Here is an 18473-nt window from a genome sequence, read left to right as displayed (position 1 = left end):
GGGCAGCCCCCTCTGTGTGATTTTCCCATTTGGACAACGGGGGAAATGACTCTGACCTCCTTTGTAAAGTGCTTTGAGAGCTACAGCTGAGTCAGATCGCTGCATTAGCTGCGCAATTGCTGGTGAGACCTTTTTTCGTTGGAAAAGAGAGTTCAGTCAACTGAAATTTTTCAAGGAAACCTTTTTTATTTTTTCCTTTTTAATTTTTAGTTTAGAGAAATATTTGATTTTTTTTTAAATGTTTCCTTTTGGAAAATTTCAGGAGGGAAAAAAAAAATAAAACTTTTTTGCTTCAAAATATTGGGGGTTTCTCCCCGCTTCTCGCACTTTGTTACTGTTTTTTACAACTGGCAAAAGTTGGGGAAACAGTAAAAATGGGGGAAAAGATCATATTTTTTTACTGCTTAAAACATTCCTATATGTCTTATCTTTCCCTGCCTCCCAGTGCTTCCCGGCCATACTGGGTCAGACCAAAGGTCCATCTAGCCCAGTGTCCTGTCTTCCGACAGCGGCCAATGCCAGGTGCTTCAGAGGGAATGAACAGAACAGGGAATCATCAAGTGATCCATCCCCTGTTGCTCATTCCCAGCTTCTGGCAAACAGAGGCTAGGGACACTTATAAAGTTTGCGGACGATACCAAGCTGGGTGGGGTTGCGAGCACTTTGGAGGGCTGGATTAAAATTCAAAATGATCAACTGGAGAAATGGTCTGAAATAAAGAGGCTGAAATTCAATAAGGACAAATGCAAAGTGCACCACTTAGGAAGGATCTGGGAGTTAGAGTGGTTATGCCTTGTGTGAAGAAATACTTCCTTTTGTTTGTTTTAAACCTGCTGCCTATTAATTTTATTTGGAGACTCCTAGTTCTTGTGTTATGAGGAGTAGTAAACCACACTTCCTTATCTACTTTCTCCACACCAGTCATGATTTTATAGACCTCTGTCATATCTCCCCTTAGTTGTCTCTTTCCAAGCTGAAAGTCCCAGTCTTTTTAATCTCTCCTCCTACGGCAGCCGTTCCATACCCCTCATCATTTTTGTTGCCCTTTTCTGAACCTTTTGCAATTCCAATATTTCTTTTTTGAGATGGGGTGACCACATCTGCACACAGTATTCAAGATGTGGGTGTACCACGGATTTATATAGCGGCAATATGATATTTTCCGTCTTATCGTCTATCCCTTTCTTAATGATTCCCAACATTCTGTTCACTTTTTTGACTGCTGCTGCGCATGGAGTGGATGTTTTCAGAGAAATATCCACAATGACTCCAAGATCTTTCTTGAGTGCGTGGTAACAGCTAATTCAGACCCCATCATTTTATGTGTGTAGTTGGGATTATATTATCATCATTTTATATGTATAGTTGTCTCGTGCAGCGTCGTTCACCTTATGCAGAATGTGTGCTCCAAAGTTACGCCTCTAGAAGCTATCTTCTTATACCAGGGGTAGGCAACCTATGGCACGCGTGCCGAAGGCAGCACGCGAGCTGATTTTCAGTGGCATTCACACTGCCTGGGTCCTGGCCACCGGTCCGGGGGGCTCTGCATTTTAATTTAATTTTAAACGAAGCTTCTGAAACATTTTGAAACCTTATTTACTGTACATATAACAATTGTTTAGTTATATATTATTGACTTATAGAAAGAGACCTTCTAAAAAGGTTAAAATGCATTACTGGCACGCGAAACCTTAAATTAGAGTGAATAAATGAAGACTCGGCACAGTACTTCTGAAAGGTTGCCGACCCCTGTCTTATACCCTTCCTGTGTAGAAGTAAAAGGTACAGTGTACATCATGTGAAACTAGATTTTACCAATCAGCTTTTTACCTTGTTTTTCTGGTACCATGCTGTACCCCTTAGCTCTTTGTTCTGAACGCATGTGTTCCAGGTACCCAGAAGTGTGAAGGCACCTCCTAGGTTTGTGCCAGGGTAGAATACACACATATTTTGTCCTTTTCCTTTTGCACAGTCCAGTACTAGCCTGTGAGAGTAACTCCCTGCCTACTGTTGTTATGGTAAACACTCTGATGTCCTGATCCTTGCTTCAGTAAACTGCAAGGTTTTACAGGATACTTAGCATAAGTGAACAGGATTATAGTAAAGATATAGGCCAGTTTAAGCTATAATAATTGTGCTTAATGCTATTTGTGCATAATACATGCTAATATATAGATGGTGTGGATAATAGATATTATTAATATGATTATATATAAATATGCTAGTCAGCCTTTATTGGTCAACAGTCAAAATACAAACTATTTGCAGAAAAGGGTTTGTTCTGACAAATTTCCTGCCTTGAAAAAATGTTGGAAAAAAGTTTTTAAAAGTTTTGACACTTTCAACATTTTTTGGCTCAAAACGGCTTTTTGTTTCGAAATCAAAATACGAAGGGTTAAAAAAGAAAAGGTTGAAATCGAAACAAAACTTGTGGAAATGAGCCGAACATTTTATTTTGAGAGACCTGAACTGACATCTTGTTCAGTTTGTTCACGGAAAAAATGGAAGAGCTTTATTTTGCCTTGTTTATATTATGTAACATAGACGTTGAAGTGATAACCAAGCGCTCTGATACTTCATCAGATTTTGGTGAAAGCGAAACATTCCCACAAAACATTTCGGTTTCATTGAATCAGCATTTTGGATGGAAAACTGTTCCATTGGAACACCTTGGCCCAGATCTAAGCCTAAATCAGGTCCCATAAACTCATGAGAATGGCTTAAAAATTGTGATATCTTAAAAGAAAATCCACAATGGGGTCTCTTTATTCCCCTTCTGATGTCGAAGCCATTAGGGGTCACGTTTTCCAGTCTTCCTCTGTAACTTGCTATTTAAAAAAAGAGAGAGAACTTAGATTTTCAGCTAATCACGTGACTCCAGGAGCTCAGGTCTTTTTATTAAAAAAAAGCCAAGTATCATGAGATCATTCAGTCCTCTTGGTGTGTTTCCAGCATGGGCAACAATTATTCCAGATCCTCTGACCTAAGACCCATCAAATTCATATCACCAAGGGGCTATTTACCCCTTCAGTTTAGGTAGGTACATGTTCTTATTCTTAGGCAGGATGGATGGCCCAGTGATCAGGGCTTCTGGGAGATCCAGAGTATCAATTGCTCTGCCCCAGACTCCCTGTCAGGCCAGTCCCCCAGTGTGGGATCCACAAAAGTTCCTTAGGTGCCTAAATCTTGGGTTTAGGTGCCTAAATCCCCGTTTGGGGCTTCACTGCCATCCACAAAACTCCTGCTGAACTCTGTTAAGTGCCTACCCTCATGTGGCGCCTACGTTTTCAAGGTAGAAGGTCCATTGGTACCTACGTTCCTGCTTCTGGCTGCGCGTGCTCCTGCCTTCCTCGACGGTCAGAGCACTCACCTGGGATGTGGGAGACCCAGGTGGTATTCCCCCTTTCTTCGCCTGAGGGGGAGAAAGAATTTGGACCAGACATCTCCCTCCTCATAGGCACCGACTCCGTGGGTGCGCCGGGTCTGGCGCACCCTTAGAAAAAGAAATAGTGGGTGTTCAGCACCCACCAGCCACAGCTGATCGGCGCTGCTGCTGATCAGCTGTTTGGCGGGGCCCCCGATCAGCTGATCCGGGGCCACACCAAACAGCTTGGGGAGGGTGGAGAGCAGGGAGAGGGCAGAGTAGGGGGTGGAAAGAGGCGGAGCAAGGGTGGGCCGAGGGGGAGGGGTGAAATAGAGGTGGGAAGAGGCAGAGTGAGGGCGGGGCCTTAGAGGAGGGGGCGGAGTGGGAGCAGGGTCTGGGGGTGGAGCACCCCTGTGGAAAAGTAAAAGTCGGTGCCGATGTCCCACCTCTCAGGAGAGTTCTCTAACCACTGAGCTCTGGGAGATTCTGATCTGAGTGTGGGGCTCCCTCGGTCTCTCCTGTTGAAGCTACCCTACTATGGATAGCTAATGAAAGAGTGATGGCAACAGGGGGACTGGACCTCAGGTCTCTGACCCACCAGGGCTACAGAGTCATTCATTCATTCTCTCTCTCTCTTTGCCTCTGGCTCAAATGTATTCACCCACAGTCATTGGGCCAGAGAGAGAGAGAGAAGAATCATAGAACAGTAGTGTAAATGGGTCATACTCACCCCTGTGGCGCCTCCTGCTGGTGACTCTGGGAATTAGCTCTGTTCCAGCCCAGAGCGCCCTCTGCAGGCCGGTGATCCGCCTGTCTTTGGGCCCCAAGTCCCTCCCTGGACCCCGGTGCCCTCTTACATGGGGTGCTGCCCTCAGCAATAACCCCTTTCTCTTAGGGTCTCCCCTCCTTGGGGAACCCCCACCCCACTATCCCCACTTCGCCTCAGTAGTGGCTACTGCCCAGTCTCTATCTAGCCCCCGTTCGCTGGGGCAGACTGCAGTATCCAGTACTCATCATCAGCAAAGGGGGTTTGGACCTGCTGCCTTGGCCTACCCCTAGGTTGCCCCCTGCAACCCCCAGTACCTCTTAGCCTATAGCTAGGCTGCAGCCTGGGGCTTTCCTAGGCTGGAGCTTCCCCAGCTCCTCAGCCTTTTCCTAGGCCTGCTTCACCCTAGGTACCTTGTCAGCTCTATGCAGCCAGGCCCATCTCTCTCTATAGGCAGAGAGAGACTGTGTGGCTTCTGGCTTCCCTGCCTTCTTATAAGGCCCTGTTGCTCTGTTTGGGGCATGGCCCCCAGCTGCAGCCACTTCCCCAATCAACTCAGCCTTGAGAGCCACTGCTCTCAAGCCCTGCCAGGTCACTTTTTAAACCTCTTCACAGCAGGAGCAGGGTCCACCCTGATACAGGTAGGAATGGAGGGACCTCAATAGGTCTCTAGTCCAGTCCCATACACTGAGGCAGGACTAAGTATTATCTAAACCATCCCTGACAGGTGTTTGTTTCACCTGTTCTTAAAAACCTCCAGTGATGGAGATTCCACAACCTCCCTAGGTCATTAGTTCCAGTGCTAACCTACCCTTACACATGATGCTCACCCCCTAACAATGGGACTTTGTGTGATCAAAGAAAAGCAAGTAGTTGCGATGCTCATCAGTGAACAAAATAAACATGGGAAACAAATATCAACTTTCTACCATCATTCACCTGCCCAATCTACACAATCCAGAGAATCACACTTATCAATTTCACCCCTCAAAGTGAGAAAATAGAAAATATATTAGTTCCAGACCGTCATAACAAACCTCGAGTGATATTTCCCTCCACACACCACTTCAGAAAAATCAAGCAGCGTGCAAACTACAATGAGCATTTAAAAGTGGTGCCTCTAATCCGAAGGACAGAATGTTTGCAGACCTTTTACTTGTGTTAAAATGGACATCCTGCTACGCTATCATGAAGTGCTGTGTAAGGGGTAGCAAGTGATACAACTTGGGGTCATTTGGTCAAGGGATCCTCAGCTACAGCCCCCCGCCCCGATAAAAAGCTAATTTTAATAATCAAAGGGTCCTAAAATGCACATGCATATGGAGATTGTCTTGAAAACTGATGTGTCATGAGAGGCGCTAAGCTAGAAATAGTGGTGCAAATTGGGGATCATTTAATTAAATGGTTCCCAATATATACCTCACCCCACATATATGAGCTTCTTTTAACCTTTAAAATGCTCTGAAGTCCCATGTGCATAGTGAGATTACCTTGAAAGGGGTAAGACAGAACAGGGATTGGGGGGAAAACTTGAGGGGGCAGATATGGGGTCCTGTGATCAAGGGATTCCCAGCATGAACTATTCTTAATTTTCGACATGGTCCAAAATCCAGGTGCATGGTGAGGTTATCTTTAAAACTGGTATGCTGCAACAGGGGCAGGGTAGAATCTGGGACAAATCTGGGATCATTTGGTCAAGGGGTTCCTCAGATACAGCCTAACCATAATTTGGGAGCTGATTTTCACAGATTCCAAGGCCAGAAGGGATCGTTGGGATAGTCTGACCCCCTGTATAACACAAGCCACAGAACTGCCCCAAAATAATTCCTAGAGCAGAAAGGAAAACATCCCATCTTGATTTCAAAATGGTCAGTGATGGAGAACCCACCATGACCCTTGGTAATTTTAATATTCAAGTTGCTCTTGAAAACCTCAGACTTTACCTAAGAACTTGTTTACATGGGAAAATGTATCAGACTAGCTTTTCTGGAATAATATAACTGGAAAAAAGGGGAAACAGTGAGGTGGCAACATTTGCAGATGATACCAAACTACTTAATTTTAAATCCAAAGCAGATTGCGAAGAGTTACAAAGAGACCTCACAAAACTGGGTGACGGGGCAACAGAATGAGAGCCGAAATTCAATGCTGATAAATGAAGAGTAATGCACATTGGACTCCCAGGATGGGCAGGGATGCAAACCCATGTTCTGAAGTGTCCCCAGCCTCTGTTTGCCAGCAGCTGGGAATGGGCAACAGGGGATGGATCACTTGATGATTCCCTGCTCTGTTCGTTCCCGCTGAAGCACCTGCCATTGGCCAGTCGGGAGACAGGATACTGGGCTGGATGGACCATTGCCCTGACCCAGTATGGCCGTTCTTATGTTCTTAACTATTCTGCAAGAGCTGCTCCAGGATAGCTGTAGCACTTCAAATTCAAACCCATCTTGGTTTAAAAACAGTCAGAGAGGCAGAATCACGACCCCTGGTAAATAGTTCCGGTGGTTCATTACGCTCCCCGGTTAAAAATTTCTGCCTTATTTCCTGTCTGATGGGCCAGTTCGCACGTCTGCGATTATGCTGTGCTCATGGGCCGAGCCCCTGCCTCCTACCTGGGCCCCTGAGGTGCTGCCTCCAGGCCCAGCTGGTAGATGTGCCCCTGATCACCTTCGCCCCCCTCCATGGCTCCTCCAGCCCTGCTGGGGTCACAGTCCGATGAGATTCTGTTGCGGATGGAGGGAAGAGGGGTGGTTGTGTTTGTCCAGTGCTCTGCTGGGAGACTGGGCTGTGTTGGGGGGCGGGGAAGGGGGTGTAAGTTGCTAGGGTGTGAGGCTAGCGGCGGTGCTAGTGGGCTGCCTTGCTGCAGGGTCGGGTTTGGGGGCGGAAGGGAGGGGGCATTGGACAGGAGGCTTCTGGCTGCAGCAGGATGTGGGTGTCTTGTGGTTTAGAGTGTGTGTGTGTGGAGGGGGGGGTAGGAGTGTTGCAGTGGAGGTGGGGTGCTGCTCCGGAGTGCCCCTGGAGAGCATCCTTGCAGGGGGGTGGGGGTTCTGGGAGGGGTCTTTGAGGGGTGCTTCTCTGGATCCTTGCTGGGGGTGATGGAGGACACTGCTGGGGTGTGTTGCTGTGGGAGGGGGCCCCGTGTGAGCTTGGGGTGGTGCTCTGGGGAATCCCCTGGCGTGTATCCCTGCTGAGGGCAATAGCGTGGTCCCAGTGTGGTCTGAGAGTGGTTCTCTGGGGACGGTCCCTGCTCTGCATCTTTACTGGGGGTGATGGGAGTGGGGTTTGCGGTGCTGGGACAGGGGTGTCTTTGGTGAGGGGTGGTGCTGGGGTCCCTGTGTGCATCCTGGCTAGGGATGGCGGTCGGGGCTGGGGGTGCAACTCAGGGATTTTTGAGGGGTGCTGCTCTGGGCGGGGGACCCTGGGTGTACATCCTTGCTGAGGGGGAGGGCTGCTGCTCTGGGGGGGGGGTTGTCCCAGTGTGAGTCCTTGCTGGGGTGGCTTTTGGGGTTGGGGTCTTTTGCTGGCTGGTGTGGGGGGCTGCTGCTCTGGGAGGGGGATCTTTGCTGTGTATCCTTGCTGGGGGGGGGGTGGCTCGGGGTCTTTGAGGGGTGCTGCTCTGGGCCGGAGCCTCCTCCTGGGAAGGAGGGGTCCCATCGTAGCTGGGGGGTGCTGCTGCGGGATGAGGGATCCTTCCTCTGCATCGGTGCTGGGCGGGGGGGGGGGTCCCAGTGTGAGCCCTTGCTGGGGGTGCTGCTCAGGGTGTTTTTTGGGGGGTGCCGCTCTAGGAGAGGGGGGGTCCCTGTGCGGGCTATGGGGCGGGGGGACCCCCCCCCTCCAGTCCCAGCCACTCAGCCCGCCCGGCGCTGGCAGCATCAGTATGCAGCGGGGTGTGCCGGCGGCTCCCGCGGAATCCCCTCCCCCGGCCCCCGCCCCGCCGCGCCGCTCACAATGTCCGCTAATCACCATCTGAAAGGCAGGGCGGCCGGGCAGGGGAGAGGGGGGTGCGCGGAGCCAGCCGGGGAGGAGACGGGACCCGCCGGGCGCCCTCCCTGCAGCCGGGGCAGCCCCAGGGAGCGCGGCGCGCGGGGCCGGGGGGGTCTATGGAGGCGCCTGCCGGCTGCTGCCCCCAGCGCCCCGAGGCCACGGCGGATGGTCACCCCCCCGCGGGAAGGAGAGGAGCCGCCAGCAGCAGCTACAGCGGCCCGGGCACCTGCCCCTTTGCCCTGGGATCCTGCCATGCCAGCCGGGTAACTCCTCCGCCTTCTGCCCCTCGGGGGGCTCGGGAGGGGCTGAGTGAGTGGGGGGCTGGAGAGAAGGGGTGGGGGGCTGGGGATGCATGGAAGTGGGGGGCTGGAGAGAAGGGGTGCAGGGGGGTGAGTGGGGGGCTGGGGATGCATGGAAGTGGGGGGCTGGAGAGAAGGGGCAGTGGGTGAGTGGGGGGGCTGGGGATGCATGGAAGTGGGGGGCTGGAGAGAAGGGGTGCAGGGGGGTGAGTGGGGGGGCTGGGGATGCATGGAAGTGGGGGGCTGGATAGCAGGAGTGCAGGGGGGTGAGTGGGGGGCTGGGGATGCATGGAAGTGGGGGGCTGGTGAGAAGCGGTGCAGGGGGTGAGTGTGGGGGGCTGGGGATGCATGGAAGTGGGGGGCTGGAGAGAAGGGGTGCAGGGGGTGAGTGTGGGGGGATGGGGATGCATGGAAGTGGGGGGCTGGAGAGAAGGGGGGCAGGGGCTCTGTGTGGTAGGCAGGGGGCTGAGGGGGCATGGGAGTAGAGGTCGGGAGAGAAGGGATGCAGGAGGCTGTGGGGGGCAGGGGCTTGGCTGGGGATTTGGAGGGGGTTGTTGTATGGCTGGAACGTGGGTATCTGGGGGTATGGGAAATGGGCTGTGGATAGAAGGGGTACAGGGAGCTGAGTGTGGGGTCTAGGGGGTGCATGAGTGGGGGGATCTGTATAAAAGTGGGTGCAGGGAGCTGAATGGGGGTCGGGGTGCATAGCTGGGTATGTGGCGGTCCCACGGATGATGGAGTATTGGGTGTATGAGAGTTGAGGGGGGTCTGCATAGAGAGGGGGCTGGGGGCTGAGTGTGTGGGGCACTGGGTGCATGGATGAGGGGGTCTAGGGAGTGCATGAGTGGGGGGATCTGGGGGCTGAATATGTAAGCGGAGGGTTCTATGGGGTTCATATCTGTTGGGGGAGCCAGGCAGGGATGCACCTGTGTTGGGGTGCATGGGGGCCATGGAGAGGGTATGTGTGTAGGTTCAGGGGGTCTGTCAAGGGCTGGTGAGGGGCTGCTCCTACCTGGCTCCAGAGCACATGGCATTGACAGCAACTGAGGGGAGGGGGAATGCCCTAACCTGTGGGTCCCCTAACTTTAGCTGGGGGGAGGGGGCTTTGGGTCAGGGTATTTGCATGAAATGGACCTGGCCTCCCCCCTACCTCCCCGGTATAGACCTGGCCTACCCCCACCCCGTATAGACCTGGCCTCCCCCTGCCATCTAAACCACCCTTTGCTCTCACCAGCGCACCCACCTCTGTCTCCATGCCATGCACCTTCATCCCATAAAACCCTCCACCCCAGCTCCTGCCACACTCAGCTGCTGCCCTGGGAGGGAGGGAGGGGGCACAGAGCCCCAGCCCCTGCAGAGAGATCTGCTCAGGCACATCTTGTGGAGTGCACCCCCCCTCACCCCCCCCCCATGATCAGCACTGATGTGCAGCTGTTGATCTGGGAAACTTTCTCCCCTACCCACCCACTTCTTCCCCTGGATGTTGGGGGAGAGCCCAGCTCTGCCCCGTTGGATTCTGGATTGGCATCTTCCCCTCCCCATCAGGCTGTGGATGGGGGGGACGACAGGGGGAGCAGGACTGTTTTTGGCTTTGAATATGAATCCCCCATTCTCTCTCTGTGCTGGGTGAAGGGCTGGATCCGCTGCGGGAGCAAAGATCCAGGGTAAGGGGTCTAGTGACTGAGCATTGTGCTTGGGGTATATATGGGGGAGAGGGGCTTGGAGACAGTGAGGGTCTGAGCCCAGAGCCCCAGCCCTGCTCTGAGCTCCGGGCCCCTCTACTTCCCTGGGAGTTCAGAGCCGGCCAGAGAGCAGCTGTCTCCCAGTGCTGGAGATACCAAGGAGCTGCCATGGCAGAGCTCAGGGCACGGCTTGGGGCATCGCTCTTCCAAACCTCATTCAGAGGTGATGTCTCAGCAGGTGAATCTTGCTCCTTTGCTGTGTTGGTAATATGCCCCCCCCCCACTTATGTCTTACCCTCGAAGCCACGTCTGCTCTGATGCCTGAATGCCAGTTGGCAGCCTGGCAGCATCTCCTGCCTTCTGCTGCTATGGGTGGAAGGATTCCTGGCTCTGGCTGGTTACCTGCTCTGCCCTGGGCCGTCTGCTGAGCAAATATGTTCAGAGCAGGACTGGGCTGATGATAAAGGGGATTCTCTCTCTGGCGGTGGCTGGGAACGGACCGACCCTGTGGTTCTCTCTGGCTCCTTAATCTGGGGAGCCGGTTCCCCATGCAGGGTCCCTGCCTGAGCTCAGCCATTATAGCCACAAACCTCGTCCCCCCCACTCCATCCGTCCCGTTCCCCGGACTCGTGCCCTCCTTCCCTAGCCCATCTGGGGCGGAAGGTGGAGAGAGACTGAGCCAGAATCGGGCTGTGGAGGGAGGGCGGCCCCCCATGGCTAGGAGCGAGTGAGGCTGTGATGTCGTCCCACTGGAGTGCAGGGGGTGAGAAGAAATGTAGGGCTAATGGGGGGAGCTGTCCTAGGTGGATCCCAGAGCTCATACCCTGGGGGGCAGTTTGGGATCATCCCCTAACACACTTCTCCAGGGCTTTGCCCAGCCTGTTTGGCCAGAGTTTGGCAAAGCATCAGTGCTCGCTCCAGGAGTCTGGGGTTTCCCCGGCCGCAGAGAGACCCGGGGTGGGTGTTCCAAGCCTTGGTCTGCTTTCCGGACTGCGCCCGGGTTGCTGGGTTTCTCAGCTTTGGCTCTGGAAAGGAACTAAGGTCTGACTGTTCTGTGCTGGAAGAGACCATTCTGATCTGACCTCCTGCATCGCGCAGGCCAGGGAATCTTGCCCGGCGATCCCTGCCTCCAGCCCAGATCTGGGGGGCGAGCTAGAGCAGAGCGTGTAGAAAGAGACGTCCCATCTCACCGTAGACTCGGAGCAGTAGAGAATCCACCCTGTCCTGAGGGGGGCTGTTCCTTGGGTTAATTACCCTTCCCTGTTACAAACGCGCACCCTGGTTCCTCTCTGAATTTGTCCAGCTGCCACTCCCAGCCGTGGTAAAAGGACAGAGAGCTGGGTTGGGATTGGAGAGAAGGAACCAGAGAATGTGCCTGGCCAGGCCCGGGGCTTGTCTGTCCTAGAACTGGGGAAGACTGGCTGGATTCTACCAAGTCCATCCCAGGGCAGGTCTCCACAATCTAATCTCCAGAGTTTAATCTGGGCTCCCCCCTACCCCTGCCCCACCACCTGCTAGTCCTGATCAAATGCCCAACAGCTACCGCCCTCCTCTAGAAAGTCCAGGGCACTTTCCTCCCCACCCAGATGTGAATTTCTGGGGAGATTTTCCCCTGCTTGGTGCCTGACGCCTCTGAAAGTCACTGGGAGTTTGGCACTTGGCTGCCATTTTTGCATTTGAAAATGGACCCCTTTTATGACCCCAAAGAGGCGAGAGGCCCGGGAGGACAGCTAGAGCTGAGAGGAATAGACGAGGCATTGGGAAGGGTGTGGGGTCTAGTGGTTATAATAGTGGGACCTGGGAGTCAGGACTCCTGGGTTCTGTTCCCAGCCCTGGGAGGGGCATGGGGGCTTACGGCAGTGGGGGGCTGGGAGTCAGGACTCCTGGGTTCTATTCTAGATTCTGTCACTGGACTCGCTGTGACACCTTGGGCCAGTCACTTAGTCTGTTCCTACTGTTTCCTGAGTTGTGAAGCACGGATGCCCACCTAACCCCGTAGGGTGGCTGTGCGGCTTTGCTGCTGTGTATCAAGTGCTTGGAGATCCTCGGTGGGGGAGTTGCTATGGATGTGACCCCCATGTTTGTGGCACTGACTCACCTAGTGTGTGTATATGGCACAGCTCGGCCGTGGGTCATAGCTCCCATACTGCTGAGAGCTTGGGGAGATTCTCCTTGAGCTCAAGTGGCAATGGGTCGCGGGGGGGGAGTGGATCTGAGGGCGTAAGGTAATGCAGCAATGTGGGAGCCGGCCGGGGTCTATTCAGTTTCATGCAACAGCCATAGAAAGACCAGCTGTGAGTCTGTGGGCAGGATCTTTCCTCCCAGTGATGCTGCAGGAGGCAGAGAGTGGGGCTGGAAATGGAGGATGGGGCGGGAGTGCGTATTTTTGCTGCTGGCTGCTACAAAAATCCCCAGGGCCAGGGAGGAAGGATTCTAAGGGGACCCAGGAGCCCTCCTGTCTGTGGAAGGCAGATCCAGCCAAGCTGGTGAACCAGATTGGAGTGGTTTGGTGTAGTTCCCCAAGGGGACACCTGAGCCTGCTCCCATCCCCTCCTGACTGTCCTGGGGAATCTTTAATAAAGACCTTTGAGTTTTGCTTTAATAGTTGAGGCCTAATTGCATCAGAGCAAACCCTTCTCTGCTGCCCACTTGGAGTGAAGCGAGTACATTTTTTGATCACGCACATGGGCCTCTGCCACCCTCCCTTACTCCCTCCCCCTCCCAAGTTCTCCCATGAGGTCTAGTGTACGGGGCTGCGAACACCCAGGGTGGAACGTGGCGCGTGGCTCATGGGGACGGCTCCATGATCACAGATTTTGCACCTAGTTTTTCCTAATGCTCATCCATAGCCTTGCGCCTTCTGCAAACCCTCCAGCCACCAAACAACAAGCTGATGGACAAATATCACACACCCCCCCTGCAAGGGGAAAAAAACCCGAGTCGGGGAGTTTAAAAGATGGAACTGATCGCCCCATGCCCCTCTCCAGCGTCCGCCTGTGGCCTGTGTTGCTAGTGGCAGGCTGGCATTGGTATGCACAAAGCAGCCTTCCTATTGATGAGCTCAATTTGATATGCGTGAGAGGTGTGGGCTTGGATTGGTATGTGCGAGAGGGTGCGAGTGCGGTGGGGCGTGCGTTTGGATCGGTATGCATGTGTGCGTGTGGCGAGGACGTGGGCCAGAGCAGGTCTGTGGCTGCGGGCGGGTGGAGGCTGGTGTTGTGCAGAGGGAAAGCAAAGCACCTCTCCCAAACCTCGCTGTCTTCTGCATCCAAGCACCCGGGCCGGGAGGGAGGCGTGCTTCGTGCTGGAGCGAGATCCGCAGGCTGGTGGCAAGGGCACCAGGAGACGAGCCCCAAACGCAGAGGCAGATGTGGCGGCTGGGTCTGGCTCACACCAGGGTGGCCGAGGGGCGCATGCAGGCCTGGCAGGCACGATTGGCAGCAGCAGATGCTGTCTGGGAATGAATCTGCTGTGGACACGTGAGACCAGATTTCTCCAAGGTGCAGTTTGGACATTTTATCTTTACATGAGTTTGTGGCAGTGAAAGCAGATCGGTCAGTTTCCCATTCTGCAACCCCTGCTCAGATGCCCAGCAGCTGTTTGTTGTGTTTGTGTTACCTGCAAGCCAGCCTTGGTTTATTTAAAAAAAACAAACAAACGAACAAACCTGTCTTTAATTTAAATGAGGAACAATCTCAAAGCCATTAAAATTTTCTAGTTCACCCCCTTTTTAATCCCAACACTTCAGCATGTTTTTAAAAGTCCTTCCTGACCTAAGCTTCCACTTACCATGATTGGTATCTATAGCTGCCATCCTAGTATGAATTAGTTATTCAGATGTGTTGTTCCTAGGCATTGTTACAAACAGATTGAAGAGAGTCTTGGTGACCCAGAACTAGCTTTGGTTTAAGTTCCTAGCAGATAATGATTTAAAAAAAAAGGAAAAATATTCTCTCTCCCCCCGGCTGTTTGGGGAAAGTCCTCCTGAAAATAATCTGTGCAAAAGATCTATCGCTTCACTGAATGGAAACATATCCTGTGTATTTCTGATGGGAAAATAGAGATTTTGAGTTCCCCTGACTTGAAAAAGAACTCCTCTTAACCTCTGCAGGTTTGTACCGAATGCTGTGGATTTTAATTATAACTCTCATGCGGGAGCCTGCAGTAATTGAGCTAAATTCATGTCATAGTTTATGCTAATATTTTTGCAATTAGGGGCTTTTAGAAAAATCTCTCTCCAATGCTTCTAGCTTCTTGTCTTGTTGTTACCAGAGTCTGTCTTTTTTTTTTTTTAAATTTTCTCTTTGCAACAAACTTGGGGCTGGTGGGAAACACGTTGGATGGGAAAGGTTTGTGTGTGAAGATAACGGGCTGTTTCATTCATGCATCTGAGGTGTGGTTTTTGCTGAAGGTGCCTGACGCTCACACCGTGGTGATAGAGAATAAACTCTGCCGGGTGCTGTTCACGCTTCGCTCTGCATCCTAGGGCATCTGACGGCTACTGTCCCTGTCTGTCCATCGCTCTGCCCCGTGCTGATGCCAGTGCAAAATGCCCCTGCTTTGCACTGGTGTAAATGCACAAGGGCATAGGCTGATGGGAGACTCGGAGCCCTATGAATCAAGGCAAAGTAGTGATAATAATAATAAAAACCACCTGGGGAAAGGTGCTGCTCTCGAAGTATAGATTCTCTCTCTTGATTCTCAGAGCGGGTACAGGCTGGGCAAACCTCACATACCCCTTGACCCTGCCCCATAAAGGGAGCTCCGGCTCCTCTTTGGCCTCTCTGCCGAGCCTGCCTGGAAAGGTGATGACGGGGAGTTGGTGGCTTATAACACGTGGGCTTTTCACAGAGGGCAGCGCCTTTCAGAGTGACTTCTGGCCCTCGGCTTTCAGGATCCACCGGCCGCAAAACACTTAGCCCAATATCCCGTTTCTGAGCAGTCCTGTTTCGTGGTGTTTTCGTTTGTTTTTTAACTCCGGGGGTCTGTAGCAAAAAGTGGCTGAGACTTTGCACAGCTCGTTAGAGTGTTAGTGGCAGCGGCACCATGAATTGCAGCTTGCAGCAGGGTCCTTACGGTGGAGATCATCAGCAGTGCTTTCCAGGTAACAGGAAGTGAATCTCTTGTGATAGGCAGCTCACCTATAAGTCCCAGTTCTGCCCAGGTGCAGGATGCCTACTGTAGATTCATAGAGTTTAAGGCCAGAAGACCTTGTACTCTGACCTCCTAAATAGCCCAGGCGAGAGAAGTCATAGATACATAGGACTGGAGGAAGAGACCTCCTGGGTCATCGAGTACAGTCACGGGCAACCCCATGGTATAATCCTGTTCATGAATTTATCAAGCCCTGTCTTCAAACTAGTTAGATTCTTTGCTCCCCATCCAGTTACCCCTGTTTTGAGCCCAGTCACTTGTGTCAGACTAATGTTTCTCTTCCAGAAACGCACCTTGTCTTGATCTGAAGCCAGCGAGAGATGGAAAATCCACCGCTTCTCTTGGGAGTTGGTTCCACCCGCCCTCCTTGTTAAATGCATGAGCCTTATTTCTAACCTGAATTTGTCTGGCTTTAGCTTCCAGGCACCAGTTCTTGTTCTGCCTTCCTCCACTAGATTGTAGAGCCCTTTAGTACCCGGGATTGTCTCCCCATGAAGGTGCTGATACGCTATAATCAAGCCATCTCTCAATCTTCCCTTTGATAAAGCAAAGAGATCAGGCTCTGTCAGACTCTTGCTATCAGACCTTTTCTCCAGCCCTCGGATCAGTCACCGGAGCTGACTGCAGTATCCAGTATCAGTCTCACCCGGTCTGTACACAGAGGGAAAATCACATCCCCTCTTCTAGTCACTATTTCCCTGTTTAAACATCCAAGGATCACATTGGCCCTTTTCACCCCAGCATCGCACTGGGACCTCTCAGTCCTTTCCAGGACAGGCGTTGAAGGTGCTCTGTCCCTGGCAGAACTGGGTTCTCAGTTCTTAAAGGCGCAGCCCCACCACCCTGTCAGTTACGCTGCCAAGGAAGTTTCGTGTTGATGAAACTGATATTTTGCCACTGCTCCCTCCTCCTTAAAATCCCAGCTCCTGAAATTATGCCATTATGTGAGAATCTCAACTTTCATTTAGAAAAAGAAGCAAGTTTCTAGCCCTTAGGGTGTCAGAGAAATTTTGAAAACGTAATTCCTACAGGTGCAAAACCCAGAAGGCAAATAAAAAGAACCCTGGATTTATTCAAAAAAGAACTAGATAAATTAATGGAGGATAGGTCCATCAATGGCTATTAGCCAGGATGGGCAGAGATGGTGTCTCTAGGCTCTGTTTGCCAGAAGCTGGGAATGGGCCACCGTGGGATGGATCACTTGTTCTGGTTATTCCCTCTGAAGCACCTGGCATTGGCCACTGTCGGAAGACAGGATACTGGGCTAGATGGACCAGTGGTCTGACCCAGTCTGGCCGTTCTTATGTTCTTATTTCTTGATTTATTTTAAATCTCAGGATTTTTTAAGCTGGTCTCAGCATTTTATCTGGGCAGGCTCAAACCCTTTGGACAGTTTAGATTTGTCAACACTGCTAATTGGGGCTGGGTGGGAAATGGTTTTCCCGTCTCCTGAGAATTTCCTAGATTTAAAAAAAAAAATCATCCTCAAAGTTGGGACAAAAAGTCAAAATCTCAAAAATTTCCACAATCCAAAACAAACAAACAAACAAAAATTCTGTTTGGGTCACTGAAATATTTTGTTCCAATTTTTGCCTTTTGTGTGTGTCTCTCTTCTTTGTCTTTGATTCCCATCCATCAGTTAAACAGCAACAATGGGGCCGAATGAAGTCTTTCAATCACTTTCTCACTTGTACATAAGAACGGCCATGCTGGGTCAGACCAAAGGTCCATCTAGCCCAGTATCCTGTCCTCTGACAGTGACCAAAGCCAGGTGCTTCAGAGAGAATGACCAGAGCAAGTGATCCATCCCACATCAGCACATTCCCAGCTTCTGACAAACAGAGGCTGGAGACACATTCCTGCCCATTCTGGCTAATAGCCATTGATGGATCTATTCTCCAGGAACTTATCTAGTTCTTTTTTTGAATCCTATTATAGTCTTGGCCTTCACAACATCCTCTGGCAACGAGTTCCATGGGTTGACTGTGCGTTGTGTGAAGAAATGCTTCCTTTTGTTTGTTTTAAACCTGCTGCCTATTAATTTTATTTGTAAAAGCAGCAAAGAGTCCTGTGGCACCTTATAGACTAATGGACGTATTGGAGCATGAGCTTTCGTGGGTGAATACCCACTTCGTCGGATGCATTTGGTGACCCCTAGTTCTTATGTTAGGAGAAGGAGTAAATAACATTTCCTTATTTTCTTTTTCCACATCGATCATGATTTTATAGACCTCTATCATATCCCCCCCTTAGTCGTCTCTTTTCCGAGCCGAAAAGTCACCAGTCTTATTAATCTCTCCTCATAGTACCAGCTTTATGGTGTTGTTTATCTTTAAATCCTTTTGTTCTGTGTCATTCTTCACCATCTCTATCCAACGCATCCTTGGTCTTCCTCTGTTTCTAATTCCTTGCACTCTGATCAGTATCACCATGTGTGGTATCCTATCTGCGTCCATCCCTGACGCGTATCCAAACCATCGCAGCCGTCCTTGAATCTTCTGGAACAATGTCAATTAAGTTACATTTCGAAATGAAAAGCAGAAACTTTTTGTTCAGAAAATGTCAAAATAACGTGTTTTGACAATTTTGGAACTTTTTTCAACTTTTTTCCAAGTTGGGAAATTCATCCAAACCGACCCTTTCCTGAGAGTGTTTTAGGTTTGATAAATCTACATTTTTCAGGGGAAAACGGGTTCATCAAAATTCCAGCAACATCAGCTGCTACTTAAAGGGTGAGATGGGGTGTGTGTGCATGAGACAAACACTTAAGAAAGCAGAGTCCTGAGTCACAATCGCCAACCAGTCTGCAACTTCTGCTCGTGCTACTGCTGAACTGGGCGATAATGGAAATTCGGCTAGGATCGAGCACAGTCGCCATCACATCAAATCACTTTGGAACCAAATTGCTTCAGTGTAAAGCAGAAAGTGATTTATACTTTTTGCCATCATAACATCCTGTGGCAATGAGTTCCACAGGCTTATTTTGCATTGTGTGAAAAAATACATCCTCTTCTTTGTATGAAACCTGCTGCCTATGAATTTCCTTGGGTGACTCCTAGTTTTTGTATTCCAGGAAAGGGTAAATAACACGTCTGTAGTCACTTTTTCCACCCCATTTATGATTTTATAGACCCCTATCGTCTCCCTCCTTAGTTGTCTCTTTTGCGCATTGAACAGATGTTTTCAGAGAACTATCCACGATGATTCCAAGATCTTTCTTGAGT

General features: G+C 51.1%; 1 protein-coding gene across 1 annotated transcript in view; it reads left to right on the top strand.

Moving 5' to 3' along the window:
• Positions 1-8306: 8306 nt before the first annotated feature.
• The window catches only part of NPAS1 (neuronal PAS domain protein 1), a 97886-nt gene continuing 87719 nt past the window's right edge, over positions 8307-18473 (top strand). The window contains exon 1 of the mRNA XM_044987916.1: positions 8307-8377. The gene's annotated coding sequence lies outside the window, so the exon portion shown is untranslated. The remainder of the gene's footprint in view (positions 8378-18473) is intronic.

The sequence above is a fragment of the Mauremys mutica genome, chromosome 15, assembly GCF_020497125.1.
Source record: "Mauremys mutica isolate MM-2020 ecotype Southern chromosome 15, ASM2049712v1, whole genome shotgun sequence".
Taxonomy (NCBI): Eukaryota; Metazoa; Chordata; order Testudines; family Geoemydidae; genus Mauremys; species Mauremys mutica.
Note: the sequence above shows the minus strand (reverse complement) of the source record. Positions and strands in the feature narration are given on the sequence as shown.